At 40.6% G+C, this 13,440-nt stretch overlaps 1 protein-coding gene across 2 annotated transcripts in view; it reads left to right on the top strand.

Annotated features, from left to right (window-relative positions):
* Positions 1 to 5,828: 5,828 nt before the first annotated feature.
* The window catches only part of arfip1.S (ADP ribosylation factor interacting protein 1 S homeolog), an 83,555-nt gene continuing 75,943 nt past the window's right edge, over positions 5,829 to 13,440 (top strand). Inside the window, exon 1 of one of the 2 annotated variants that reach the window (XM_018243258.2) lies at positions 5,829 to 6,162. The gene's annotated coding sequence lies outside the window, so the exon portion shown is untranslated. The remainder of the gene's footprint in view (positions 6,163 to 13,440) is intronic. The other variant, XM_018243259.2, reaches the window with a different exon arrangement.

The following is a 13,440-nucleotide window of genomic DNA, read 5'->3' as shown; positions in this document are numbered from 1 at the left end:
AAAGCCAGACATCCCTGACAGTTCCTGTTAAATGGGCCAAGTACAGGCAATCTAGAACCTACTGCTGATTTTGAACTATAATGTGCATCCTCCCAACTTCAAAGAATTCTCAACTAGCTCAGTTTCAGTTCAGGCTCTATTTTCCACTATCCTGGATCTATCAAAACCATCTTTACATTGGTGTTAGGGTTCAATGTAACCAAATGCTCTATCATTTTCTAGCTAGATAGAGCCTAATCTAGCCAAATGAGGGTTACACAAATGTAAGAAAATCATTTGAAGTATGTCCACTAGGTGCAGATCTCATAGCCCCCTTGCGGCATCAGGGCATAATTAGCCATATTCATATCTGGCCATAAAACTCCTTTCAGGACCAGGAGGCAGTTAGATGGCACCATCTCTCCCTACTATACCTGCTATCCCACAGCCACAGTTAGGGTTGCCACCTTTTTTAAAATGTTTTACCGGCTGCTGGGGGGCGGGGTCACAAAGGGGCGGGTCGTGATGTCAAAAGGGGCGGGTCGTGATGTCAAAAGGGGCAGGGCTGCACCACTGTCGCTAAAAGAAGTAAAAGATAAGGTAATTTTCAGGGTATTGGGGGCGATTGGGGGCAGGCTGAGGGCTCCTTTTAATGGTATTACAAATTTACCGGCAGCTACATTGCCGGTAAATTTGTAATACCGGCCCCGGCCTTGGCAGGTATTTTACCGGCTAGGCTGGTAAAATACCGGCCGGGTGGTAACCCTAGCCACAGTCCCTTCCCAGAGACTATTATCCCACTGCTACTATAGGCACCATCTCACCCTCTCTGCTATTCTAAAGCCACATTCTCTTTCCAGGGACTAGTATTCCTTTGATTTTATAGGCACCATAGGTTTCAGCATGGCACTATCTCTATACCTGCTATCCCACAGCCAAAGTCCCTTCATAGAGACTATTATCCCACTGTTACTATAGGCACCATCTCTCCCTACTATACCTGCTATCCCAAAGCCACAGTCCTTTCCCAGAGGCTATTATCCCACTGCTACTATAGGTATTTGAAATGTAATCAACATCACACTATGGAACTATACTAACTGCCTCCTGGTTTTATGGCCAAATATGGCTAATTATTCCCTGATGCCGCAAGGGGCTATGAGATCTGTGCTTACTTCAAATCCATTCTTCAAATGATTTTCTTACAATTGTGTAACCCTCATTTGGAGCTCTATCTAGCTAAATCATAGAGCATTGGTTACATTGGACCCTAACACCAAGCTTGGGCTTTTGTTAAAGGGGTGGTTCACCTTCAAACAACTAGTAGTTTTCAGATAGATCACCAGAAATAATGACTTTTTCCAATGACTTTCTATTTTCTACGTGTGACTGTTTTTCTAGTATTGAAGTGTAAAGTGTAATTTTTCACCTTCTAAAGCAGCCCTGGGAGGGGGGGTCGCCGATCCCGTAAACTGTTCTAAATGAATACATTTAGTTGATACATTTCTTATCTCTGTCCCTGCTGAGCAGAATCTCTGGATTTCATTTCAGGCACCTGTTAGAATTGATACAGAGATGCTGCGGAGAAATGTATCAACTCAATGTTGCAAAATTGTAACAGTTCAGAGTCTGCACCTGAATTACTGAGCTGCCAGACTCAAACACATGACACACCAACATTCAACTTTAAACTTAGATTTTAGAAAAACTGTAAAAAATAAATAATGGAAAGTAATTGAAAAAAGTCTTTATTTCTGGGGAGCAATAATAAAAAAACAACTGAATTAGTAATGTGGTCCTTTCACTTAGGCAAGCAGAGGCTAGGGGAGAGCTACTTCCATTTATCTCCCCTGGTTTTGAGCACAGGCTACCCTTGCTAGCTAGAGTTATTTGTCTCACTTCATTGAAAGTGCTATAACATAAAGTAAACTGTATTTGACTGAGGCTGGCCATACACTATAATGTCTTTGATTTCATATCAGGATTAATCAGATTACAAAGGTGGAAATAGGAGTCATTGAAGCAAGAACCACATCAAGTAGTTGATCCAATGGGAAAATCAAACCTTTCCAATCGACATCTGGACGATTTTCAATCAATTGGGGTGAGCCCATTGGAGGGTACCAATCATGGGTAGATCAGCTAATGAATTGTTATAAAGGACCCATATTTGTATCTTAAATCAGCCTGTGAATGGTTAAAACCTTGTTCATAGGGTCCCTACTGTCCCAATAGTGACCCTCTAGGGCAGAACAATTTACTGGGACCTTGTTGATCCCAGGCTTCCTGAGCACATCCAGCTGGGTCAGCAACTGAAGGCCAAAGAGGAAGGACCACCCCTTGCCAAACTCTATATTAAATTGTGGCAGGAAGTGAGCATTTGACAAGCAACCAGGGAAATGATGAAGTATAGGGATTGAAGGCCATAAGGTATATTAAGCCCTACACGACACAAAACTTCCGTTACTTTGCAACTAGGGAACCTATTTATCAAGCTGTTTAAAAATTTGAGGAAAACAACGGTGATGTTTCTCATAGCAACCAATGAGATTTTTGCTTTTATTTTCTAATTTGTCGGTAACTGTTGAAGTCTGATTGCTAATTGGTTGCTATGGGCAACATCACTGTGATTTTTTTCTCCACATCTTTACAAAGTATGACAAATAGGCCCCTATGTGTTAATTACATTCAACTCCAGTGACAGAACTTGCAACAGGTGGGCCCGGGCGCAGGATGTCCACCGGACTCCTTGCTGCCCCTCCCCATGAAAGCACAAAACGAAGCCCTATTGAAATTAATGAAATTCGCACTATAGCAAATCTCATGGGGCTTTTGCGAGCCAACATCCGACAATAGATGCCAGTTTTTGCGTTTTTTAGCAGAAACGCCAAGGAAATGCCATATTATTGAACTCTATGGAATCCGCAGGTTTGGAAATAGTATAGGATTGCCACTTTTGCTGATGGCTAAACCACGAACAGGGGGAGCAGGGCAAATAGCATTGGGGGTGGGGCAGAGATGTAGGAAGAGGCATGATGACATCAGAGGTCGGAATAATAATGTTGGTGGACTTATGACAGCTGGGCAAGGCTATTGCATCTCTTAGATGCAACTGGCTGGATTTCTATCCAGTTTTTACAATGTTTTAAAGTGTTGATGCCCAGCTCAAAACCACACCACCACTATCTCTAGCTATATTCTGCTTGATAAGTAAGCCCAATCCTTTAATTACTGGTATGAGATCGGTTATACAGAAATCAGTTATCCAGAAAGCTCTGAAATACAGCAATGCTAATTTAGAAAAAAAAAATCTTATTTTTGATTGATTTGCTTTTTTTTTTTGTATCCATATTAATAAGAAATTAACTGCACCTGATAGTAACAAAGCCATGTAGAGGGGAGTATCTCTACATGTATCGGCCAGATTATTGTTCAGGTTTCATAAGGCTGATAACCGAACAGGTGGCAACCCTAGCTGCATATTTTCAACATGGCGCCAAACTCTCGCCAGATGGATTTCATATATAAGTATTTACGGCATTGTATGCTCATGATGTAATTACGTTGCGTATTGACAAGCAGTACAGCTACATTCTGCATGTAAATTGTTTTCCACTTGGCCTTTTTTCGCAAAACTTTACTAAAATTCTTTTGAGTGGAATTTTGGGGAACGAGAAAAACCAGAAATGCATGTTGGGAAAAGAAAACTACAGTCTGAAAAACGCATATCATGCGTGTGTAGTTTCATTGGTGTATTTACGTTTAACTGTACGTTTTTAAAAACGCAACGTAAAAACACCATGCGTGACCTTGCCCTTAAGCAGGCCATACATGCAAAGATCCGATTGTACAAATCCTCGATTCGTAACATTTTCAGATCGTGTGTGGAGTGTCCCGACATCTGTCGTGCCATGCCAATAAGTCGCTCAGTTGATTCAGAAGATAATATCTCTGCATGTATTGCCGATCTGACGATCTTCAGTGGGAGACTGTCACCAGCTTTTGTCGTCGACAACTTTTGTACAATTGCTGTAGGGGCAGAACATCGGCTAATCTGTTCTTTTACTACTTTATTTGATCTGAAAGGTTAGTGGCAGGTCGGGAGATGGGGAAGTCCGATCGTTCGAGGATTCGAACCATCGGATCTTTGCATCAATGGCCAGCTTTAGGTGGTGCCGACCCAGGTTGCGATTGCCTCCCTCCCCCATTACGCCACTGTTCCCTTCTACAGAGGATCCTGGCTAAGGGACGTTGAACAACATGTATACAGGAACGATGTTTACACACTTGTCACATAGATTTTTTTTAAAAGGAGACAGGATAAATTTTAAAAAAAACTATTGTTTTGTAGGCAGTTATAAGTAATATATGGTGTTGCTTTTACATGGTGCTAAAAATTAATATTATCTTTAAAGGAGAAGGAAAGCTACTGAAGCAGTTTATTGCCAATAGATTAGCCACAATAGTGCAAGCTATAACACTATATTTATTCTGCAGAATGCTTTACCATACCTGAGTAAAGCTCTAGAAGTGTTCTCTGTTTGTTTAGGATAGCAGCTGCCATATTGGCTTTGTGTGACAACACTTCCTGGCTGAGTCTCTCCCTGCTCGCTCATAGCTCTGGGCTCAGATTACAGCAGGGAGGGGAGGAGGGAGGGGGAGAGGAGCAAACTGAGCATGCTCAAGGCCATGCCCTGGAGGTTTAAGCTGAAAACAGGAAGTATGATACAGAAGCCCACGAGTACACAATAGAAGGAAATAAATGCTGTATTTCTTTTGACAGAGGACTCAGAGCAGCATTACATTAAGGGTTTACTGGTGTATTTATATAGACCTTTCCAATAAAGCTTACTTAATTTTAGCCTTTCCTTCTCCTTTAAAAATAGCCCCCTTATTGGAGCTCCCTATAGATGTTCTCTGGTCCCTGTTTGTGTTTCAAATGAGGGGTGGACGTGTCATAATGGTCCCTGCCAGAAGCACAGTAGTAGGGGGACAGCCAATCACATCCCTGCAGTCACACAAGCACAGACAGGCTTCAGTTCCCTATCAGGTCCTGCTAGCTGCTGATTGGTTCCTGTCCTACAGTGCAGTTAGCGGAGAGCCCCGGCTCCCCTGCATAGCCTGGGAATTCAAGGAGCAGGAAGAGGAAGGGAGGGATTATTTGGGTTTTTGCAGAAATCTTCTATATCTAAATGAGTATAATGCACTGGTATGTTCTAATTTTTTACACAATATGTCTCCTTGAAATGTAATGATTTTTTTGTTTCTGTGTCTATCATGCTTGAAGCAGGGGCCTAAGCCGCCCTAAAGCTTCTGTAATCTGCAGAGTTAGGCTACTCTATATTTTCCGGTCACAAAGGTTTTAAAAACCTGTTCCACTCCCAAAGTTGTAAAGCTGCCGGGCAGCTTTTTTTTGAAAACAAAAAGAGGCACAGAAATGTTGTTGACCACGCCCATTTTGTGGCCACACCCCCTAATTACCACGTTCATTTTACAAAATTTGGCAGGTTATTAAAGTTTGAGCACATTTCTGTGTTTTTTTTCCAGTAATTACAGTTTTGCCAATGAAGGTGATTTGCCCTTTAAGCTGTGAGTCTAAATTTTCCCAAGGGACCTGTTATCTTATATTGTTACAATTTGCTTATCTACAAATTGTTACAAAAGTATCTTATCTTCTGCTGTGGCTGTTCTGGGCTCTCTGCTAAAAGCCAATTAAGTTAGAAACTTTGTTTCTTTTTCTGGCTGTTCAGTGCAGAGAAAAACTAGACTTTCCAGTACAAATGAGGGGCTGTCCCTCTAAAAACGAAACATTTTGGAGGTATAGTCTCCCTCTATGATGTCACTGGCTGGGGGGGGGGCAGGGTGATGACGCCAAATACAATAGGTGCCTTTGGTTATAGCTCTGTGGCAATACATTTGATAGTTTTCAACCAGGAAACCCAAGCCAGTCGAATTGATACGTGAGGAAGTTAAACAAAGCACGTCACGATTGTTGCCTTAGACCCGGATCATAGAGTCAGAACGTGGCGCCTAGAAGGGATCCTGCCAAGCTAGCTCCTCTATTTCCGGGTGTATGAACGCTGCATGTTTCCTAGGGGAGGGGGGGTTGATTCGGCCGGCTTCAGACGCTCAGCGGGGAAGTAACTACATTGACCCGAGCTGCGGGGAAGAGAGCAGCAACAGGTACGGGAAGGATATAATGTAGCCGGTGCATCTGTATTCGTGTCTTCTTAGAACGCGCATTAACTTTTTCATCAGTGCAGGAAGTGTGACGGTGGGTGCGCCTACTTTCCAGCAACAGGTGTGACGAGCAGGGTTCCATCCTTACCTATAGCTGGGAACTTTCTAACTGAACCCCCATCCGAATTCATTCGTCCGGGGATGTCAGACTATATCCGACCCCATACCTATTGCGAACTACAATTCCGAGCAAACTTCTTAAAACGGAAGCTGTATTTCACAACAGCCCTAGGAACCTGAAATTAGCACCCCCGCGTCATTCGAGTGGGTTATCCCACGGCCACTGTAGCAGAAGGCATCATTTGTTTGTACAGTCGGCTTTTTAAAGGGATAATGAGAAATACTCCTTCAGGGCTTTACATATACTTCAGAGGCCAGCACTATCAGAAGTTTTCTTATGTTAATAGATTTTACTTTATAACTGGGTTGTAGTCCATTAACTTTTCATCTCTTCCACTCCTTTGGCTAAACTGGCCACGTAACGCTAAACTGGCCACGTAACGCTAAACTGGCCACGTAACGCTAAACTGGCCACGTAACGCTAAACTGGCCACGTAACGCTAAACTGGCCACGTAACGCTAAACTGGCAACAGGCTACGTAACTAAACTGGCAACATGCTACTTAACGATAAACTGGCCACGTAACTCTAAACTGGCCACTGCCCACTTAACTATAAACTGGCCACGTAACTCTAAATTGGTCACATACCTCTGAATCTGAGGCCCAAACAGGTCCCAGCAGCCCACTAAATAGTGACTAAATAGTAACTTTCTATGGCACCTAGGGTTGCCACCTGGCCGGTAAAAATGATGGTTGATCCCAATGTTATTAATAGGGAAAAAAGATAAATATATAAGGCCGGTATTTTTTTCCAGAAAAGGTGGCAACCCTAATGGCACCTGATAGCAGCCCCTCTGGCATTTGCCAGAACTCAGATTGCCAGAACTCACAGATTGCCAGTCCGGGCCCGCTCTGAAGGCAGCAGTGTTGTAAATGTGAGGAGCCTAACAAATAAGTAGATCCTGGAAAGTTTAGAAACTTGCTTCGGCCTTGAGATAATATGTAGAATCTGAAAGCAGAAAAGAAAGGCATAGCAATAATCAAGTGTACCGATGTTTATAACAGTTTGGCCAACCTCTGAAACTAATTTCTTTTGTACCCTGCAATTCTGTGTGATTTTTCAGCATCCTTTGCTGTGTCTCTTTAGACATTCAACAACTATAAGTTGACAACATCAAGGTATCTGTGTATTTGGCTATAAGCTCACCATCTATATGGCAATGCCCAGCATGGTGTGTAAATGCCAACTGAGCCCAGACCCACCTCTAGGCATATCCTAGAAATATCTTCTGTTTTCCTTTTCTTGATGAGGTAAAGTGTGAACCTTGCCACGAGTGTTGCTGCAAAGCTTTCAGTGAACTGCCCACAGAGGTCCCCTGAAAGTTTCACTCTTTACTGTATAATGTGTTTGCTTCAGTGTTTTGAGATCAGGTCGCCAGATCATTTATCACCTCTAATAAATGCAAGTGTAAATTCAGTTGATTCAACCTTTGTCGATAGATTTTCTACAGGTGTCCCCAGTTTTTCATTTGATCTTGTAGAAAAGGCTTCCATTTGTTCAGCATTAAAAAAATGTCATGAGCAGCCTGGTGCCCATGTCTCTCCTAATTACCAATCATATATTAACTTGACCATAAAGAAGGTGGTTTCACTTGGCATTGGTTAATCCATCTTTATCTCTTTAATTTGTGTACTGCTCTCAACCTCATGTGTTAGCTCAGACATAAAAATGCCACGTATATTCGGGTATATATCCTTGCATTCAGGCTGCAGTGTATTGATATGTGCTAACCAGCAGCTGATTTATCACAGGTATCTACCTCAGATGTGCAAAATGTGTCAGAGATGGGGACATGTGGCTCATGCTGTATTAAACTTGGTTACAGGAAAACACACGGCACAATACTGTCTAGGGACAGACTAACCCCAGCATTAGCCATGATGTGCATCAGCTCCAGTGTTATATGTCAGGTTTAACGTCGGTCTTATTCATTGATTTTGAGGCAAACTTATTGGAGTAGTTTGCTTTTGAGCGCAGTAGTTTATATCAGCTATAGTTGTGTTTCTGAAGGAAACACATCAATTTGACCAGTGCAGAACAACAGTACTTTGTATTTTATTATGTTAAAGCACCTTCATTTTTTGGTGTTACTGTTACCTTAAAACCTGTTCTGGTGAATTGGAAATATCAGCATGACCATTGTCTTTATCTGTCTTGCAGCACCTACCTATTTATTTTCTTTTTTATTTACTAAAAAGTTGTGCAGTGCAGAACAGGTAACTGACCTATGCTGCTGCCTATTTAAACCTCATGCCCTGCTTGGCTTGTATTGCTTGCTTTGTTTATGCAAGTTTCAGATTTAAAATAAAACTTTGCAAGAATAATTTATTCCTTTGCTAGTTCCTTGATCTTATTTTTGCCAATAATGAAACTGTGATGTACTTTTTTCCTGGCTCAGACTAGCTAGTAACACATTTTCGTACAGTCACAAGAGCATAAATGGCATTTACGTAGTTGATACAATGATTGTGCTGATTGATGGGTGTCACTACTATACAATGTAGTTTGATTTGTGTAAATAACCTTTTCATAAAATTCCTTTCTGCTTTAAAGGAGCCAAATAACTGCCCGCTGTATAGTATAGGACAAGTAAAGTTAAATCAAAAGCAAAGGCCACAATAAAGACTATTGAATAAATTATAACAAATTCACTTTTATTATTCTAATGATTTTCCTTTTGCTACGTCAAGGGCTTACTTCTGCCCCATTCCTGCCATCTCCTATGTGGTATATGCTCATTGTTCCACACTCTAATTAATGCATGCTCTCTGTTATTTTGGTTCATTGCTGCACTGCATTTATATCAGCTTTGATATGGCACATGATAGGAGGAAGGAAGCTGGAAGGATGTATTTCATTATGGAAGGGGATAAGACCAGATCAGCTATGTGTATTGATAAAAGTACTATCTATATTCATTTGCTAGCCTAGTGATAGGGAGCAATTGTACTGTATCCTACATGCAAAAAGTTGCATCAAATGTAGACTTCCCCTGAAGTGAAAGCTGTTTAAAACAATGTATTTGTATGCCTCCTGCTACACACTGAATTTCCATCTGGTTTTCCCTGTTTGCATAAGAACACTCCACATGTGTGTGGACTGACAAGACCACAATCCACCTATACTTACGGAGCAAATTTCATCCAGAAAAAGCTAAAGTGTGCATTTTCCGGGGTGAAATCTAGAAGTGCACTGAGAGGGGATTGTGGTCCTGTCAGTGGAGGTTGTCTGGATCAGAGTTTAATGCAGGTCGAGAAAATGTGCTGTACATTAGCCAAGCTAACTGTACATATAGTTTTTGATTGGCAGTGCCCTTCCGATGGTGGTATTGCCCCAGTCTTCCCCAGGCCATGATAAGCACTGCATGTAAAGTACACAGAGTAGCCAAACAGCACCAGCAGTGCAACTACCTGTTTTATAGGCGTTATGTCAATGATATGTGTGTGTGTATCATGAGCCATGTTAATATGGTTTGTGTATTTAAAGCAGCAGATAAGGAGAAAAATACCAGTGTGTAGCAGAATATTTAATGTGCCATAAGAAAAAGAAATAAACTGTCCATTTGATTTCTGAACGGTAAGGTAGTATTTATTGTTTGCAACTAGGAATTGCGATGTCTTCCAGAGCTTTAATTTTCTGTTAATAATGGACTGCCTTGTAAGTAGTTTAGCTTCACTGCATCAGCTAGAAAGAAACAATAAGATGGCATTCACAATATATATAACGTTATATTCTACTTACAGCTGTGTGTGGCCTTCCTTCTTGAGAAAAATAATGTTAATCCTATGGCTGCTGCTACATTCAAAATGCATATCTTATTAAAAGTGAGCAAGTATCTCCCCAATTTCCCTGATGTTACTCCTGAAGGCCACTTCTCATTTGAGTCTATTGATAACTCAATTTATGAGAAAATAACCCTTAATCATGAATAGAGTTTATTGTCCAGGTGGTAGAGAAGTGGAACTGAAAGTCAAATAATTCAGGGGCACGGCTTACTTAGATATATGAAGAACATGCATGCAAGGTATTAGGACTTCTGTTCCTTTTTTTAAATATTACATTACTGAACCAGTTATTAATAAAAACTGCCATGCATCCAGAGCTGGATTTATATCTGGCTTTGTTCTAGGCATGGCTTCTCCCTTTCTTGTCCTATCTATATTGTACCTGAGAGGGGTACCTTATTTATATCTGGCTTTGTTCTAGGCATGGCTTCTCCCTTTCCTGTCGTATCTATATTGTACCTGAGAGGGGTACCTTCTTCCCTCCTCATTTCTGCAGATTCCAAAGTAATATCTGGCTGCAGGATAAGGGCTTTAAAAAAAAAAACCCCAAAAAGAAACAAAAAACCCAAAAACAGATTTTTTTTTTCTATGTAATTGCTGGAGGTGGCTGTACATGACCCAATCCCATACAGTAGCCGACCAATCAAACTGCAGGCCAAACAGACAGCTATAGTGGGGGGGGGGGACATATATGGGATGACAGCCAAAATGATGGTGACATACAGGGGTTTGTTTATCATGTTGTGTAAAAAGTGGATTATCGGTTACCATAATTATGCCACTGAATGTACCAATAAAATAATAGAATACAAAGTTTTTTTTAACATTTGTGACCCACAATCCTTATTTAGTGTAATGTAATGTGGCATAAAGTGGAAAGCATAAGCATATCCCAACATGGTCTTTAAAACACTTTTAATCCCCAAGGTTCTATTTGAAATACCAATAAATATAATAAATAATTAAATAGATGTACTAAAACCGGTTGTTGTACAAATATAAAGAATTTATTAGCTAATAAAAAATTCAGAATCCCTTATTGATCAAATAACAACTGGCCGGCCAGAGCTCAGAATTAATTCAGTAAAAATTCATAAATAATGGATAATTCAATAATTTACAATTCATAGTAATGAAATTCATTTCATTTTTTTTTATTTTTTTATTTTTTTACAAATTTTCCATTAAAAAATCCTGCTTGGTCATCCCCCTGATCTCCAAATCACCATAAATCATGTGTGAGAGTGGCAGTTCTCCAACAGTAATCCATATCCACAAAAAAAATCGTTAGTATAGAAAAAAAAAGTCTTTATCAATAAATAACTTATGAAACTCTGCTTCCGCTCCTCTTCAGAAAAGGCGACACAGCGACGATCCATCATGCGGCGCTTGATTTCTCTTCCTGGCTATCTCCTATAAGGAAGGCAGGGAGGAGAAATCGTGCACCGATCGATGGATCTCCTTTTCTGAAGAGGAGTGCAAGCAGAGTTTCAGTAAGTTAATTATCAATAAAGACTTGGCGATTCAAAAGTTTGATTTGTCCTTGTGTTTTCTTTTTGTTCTATACTAACAATTGTTTTTTAAATTATGTTACTGGTCTTTTAACCTAGTCTCCAGAGCTGTACCAATAAATTTCTAACTTGGTGAATGCAAGTAATTGATCCTGATCTTATGGTGCAGTCTTAGGGCTATTTGTGTATATAGATTGTGGAAGAAGTAAAGTCTGGGGTAAAGGGTTTATCGGGGTACCCCCCACCTTCTATTTACTGCACGTATCACCCACAAATTAGAACAATCTCAGGATCTGGTCACTTGATTAATAAGTGATTCTGAATTTTTTAATAGCTAATAAATTCTCTATATTTGTGGAACAACCGGTTTTAGTCCACAATTCTTATCTGCAAGGATATTTGGAATTCCAGGCTCGCACATCCTTGCCTTCCAGGAAGTGAAAACCTGGTGCACAGCAATGTAGGGTCTTGACTCTTCCAAACAGTACTCTAAAGTAAAAAGATCATGGGCACAAAAGGGAAAATGCTTTCATGGTGAACCCGTGCGTGATTATTGCAGTAGTGCAGCATTTTGAGGGCATGCCCCTTTGTCAAGCATACAGATCACTAGTTCATTTAAAGGTAAACAATTCACAAAAGCATAACAAACTATTTTACAAAAAATTTTGATGAAAAATTAAAGAAGGCAAAACCAGCCCCTAACCATTGATCTCTCTCTCTTTCCACCTCTCTTTATGCAGAAGTCAGGTATTAGAGTTTGGTTGAAAAACTAATTTCAGCACAAAAAAAATTCAGGACTTTGGTTGTAGAATCACAGGGTATACCTAAAGGTGGCCATAGACGAAAAGATCCGCTCGTTTGGCAACATCGCCAAACGAGCCGATCTTTCCCCGATATGCTACTAATGGGCATGGCTATATCGGGGGTAATCTGAACATTCGGCCCTATGGCTGAACGATCAGATGACGATGAGAGCGCAATGGGCTCCGAAAAATGATGGGACTCTCCACACATGGTCCGAAAATCGTACAAATCCTCGATTCGTACCATAGGATCTTTGCGTCTATGGCCACCTTAACTGTCAATCAAAATCAGACTTCTGAGATTGAAGAAAGACAGAAGCTGAGAGGGAGATTGATGAATAACACAATTATTTCAGAACTGGTACAGAATTTTTAATTCATATTTAGAAAGTTTCTTTTTTCAGTTTGATGAAGCTTGTATTCATTTTTTTCATAGTTTTGATTTTGTCTTGGAACTGATGAAGCTATAAGTGATTTAATTATATATCTGTGTCACTCACTCCTTTTAACGTGTCTCTAAGGACCCTTACACACGGGCGGTTTTACCTACGCTCCCCAGCGTTGCGCTTTCTTCCGTTCAGCCACAGGGGAGTGCTGGAGTAGACGTGGTCAATTATTTTGAATGTATGCGCTGAACGCAGGTGAAATGCAACATGCTGCATCCCACCTGCGTTTGCTGCTTACATGCGTTAGTGTGAGTACAGCCCCCTTCAAAATAATTGACCGCGTCTACTCCAGCGCTCCCCTGCGGCTGAAAGGAAGAAAACGCAACACAGGCAGTGCAGGTATAACCGCCCGTGTATGAGGGCCCTAAAAGTTACAACAAATCTGGTTGAGTAGGTAATTACTGTTTTTTTTTCTTGAGTGCAAAGGGGTAATGCAATATTACATGGATAAAAGGTTATATAAATGTGTTATTGTCTTTTTATTGCTTTCTTACCTATATCACTATGCATGTTTTCTGCATAAATGTATGTTGGTTTGCTTTGAGAGTGTAAA

Source organism: Xenopus laevis, chromosome 1S, assembly GCF_017654675.1.
Source record: "Xenopus laevis strain J_2021 chromosome 1S, Xenopus_laevis_v10.1, whole genome shotgun sequence".
Classification (NCBI taxonomy): domain Eukaryota; kingdom Metazoa; phylum Chordata; class Amphibia; order Anura; family Pipidae; genus Xenopus; species Xenopus laevis.
The sequence above is the reverse complement of the archived record's forward strand: the minus strand, read 5'-3'. Positions and strand labels throughout refer to the sequence as shown.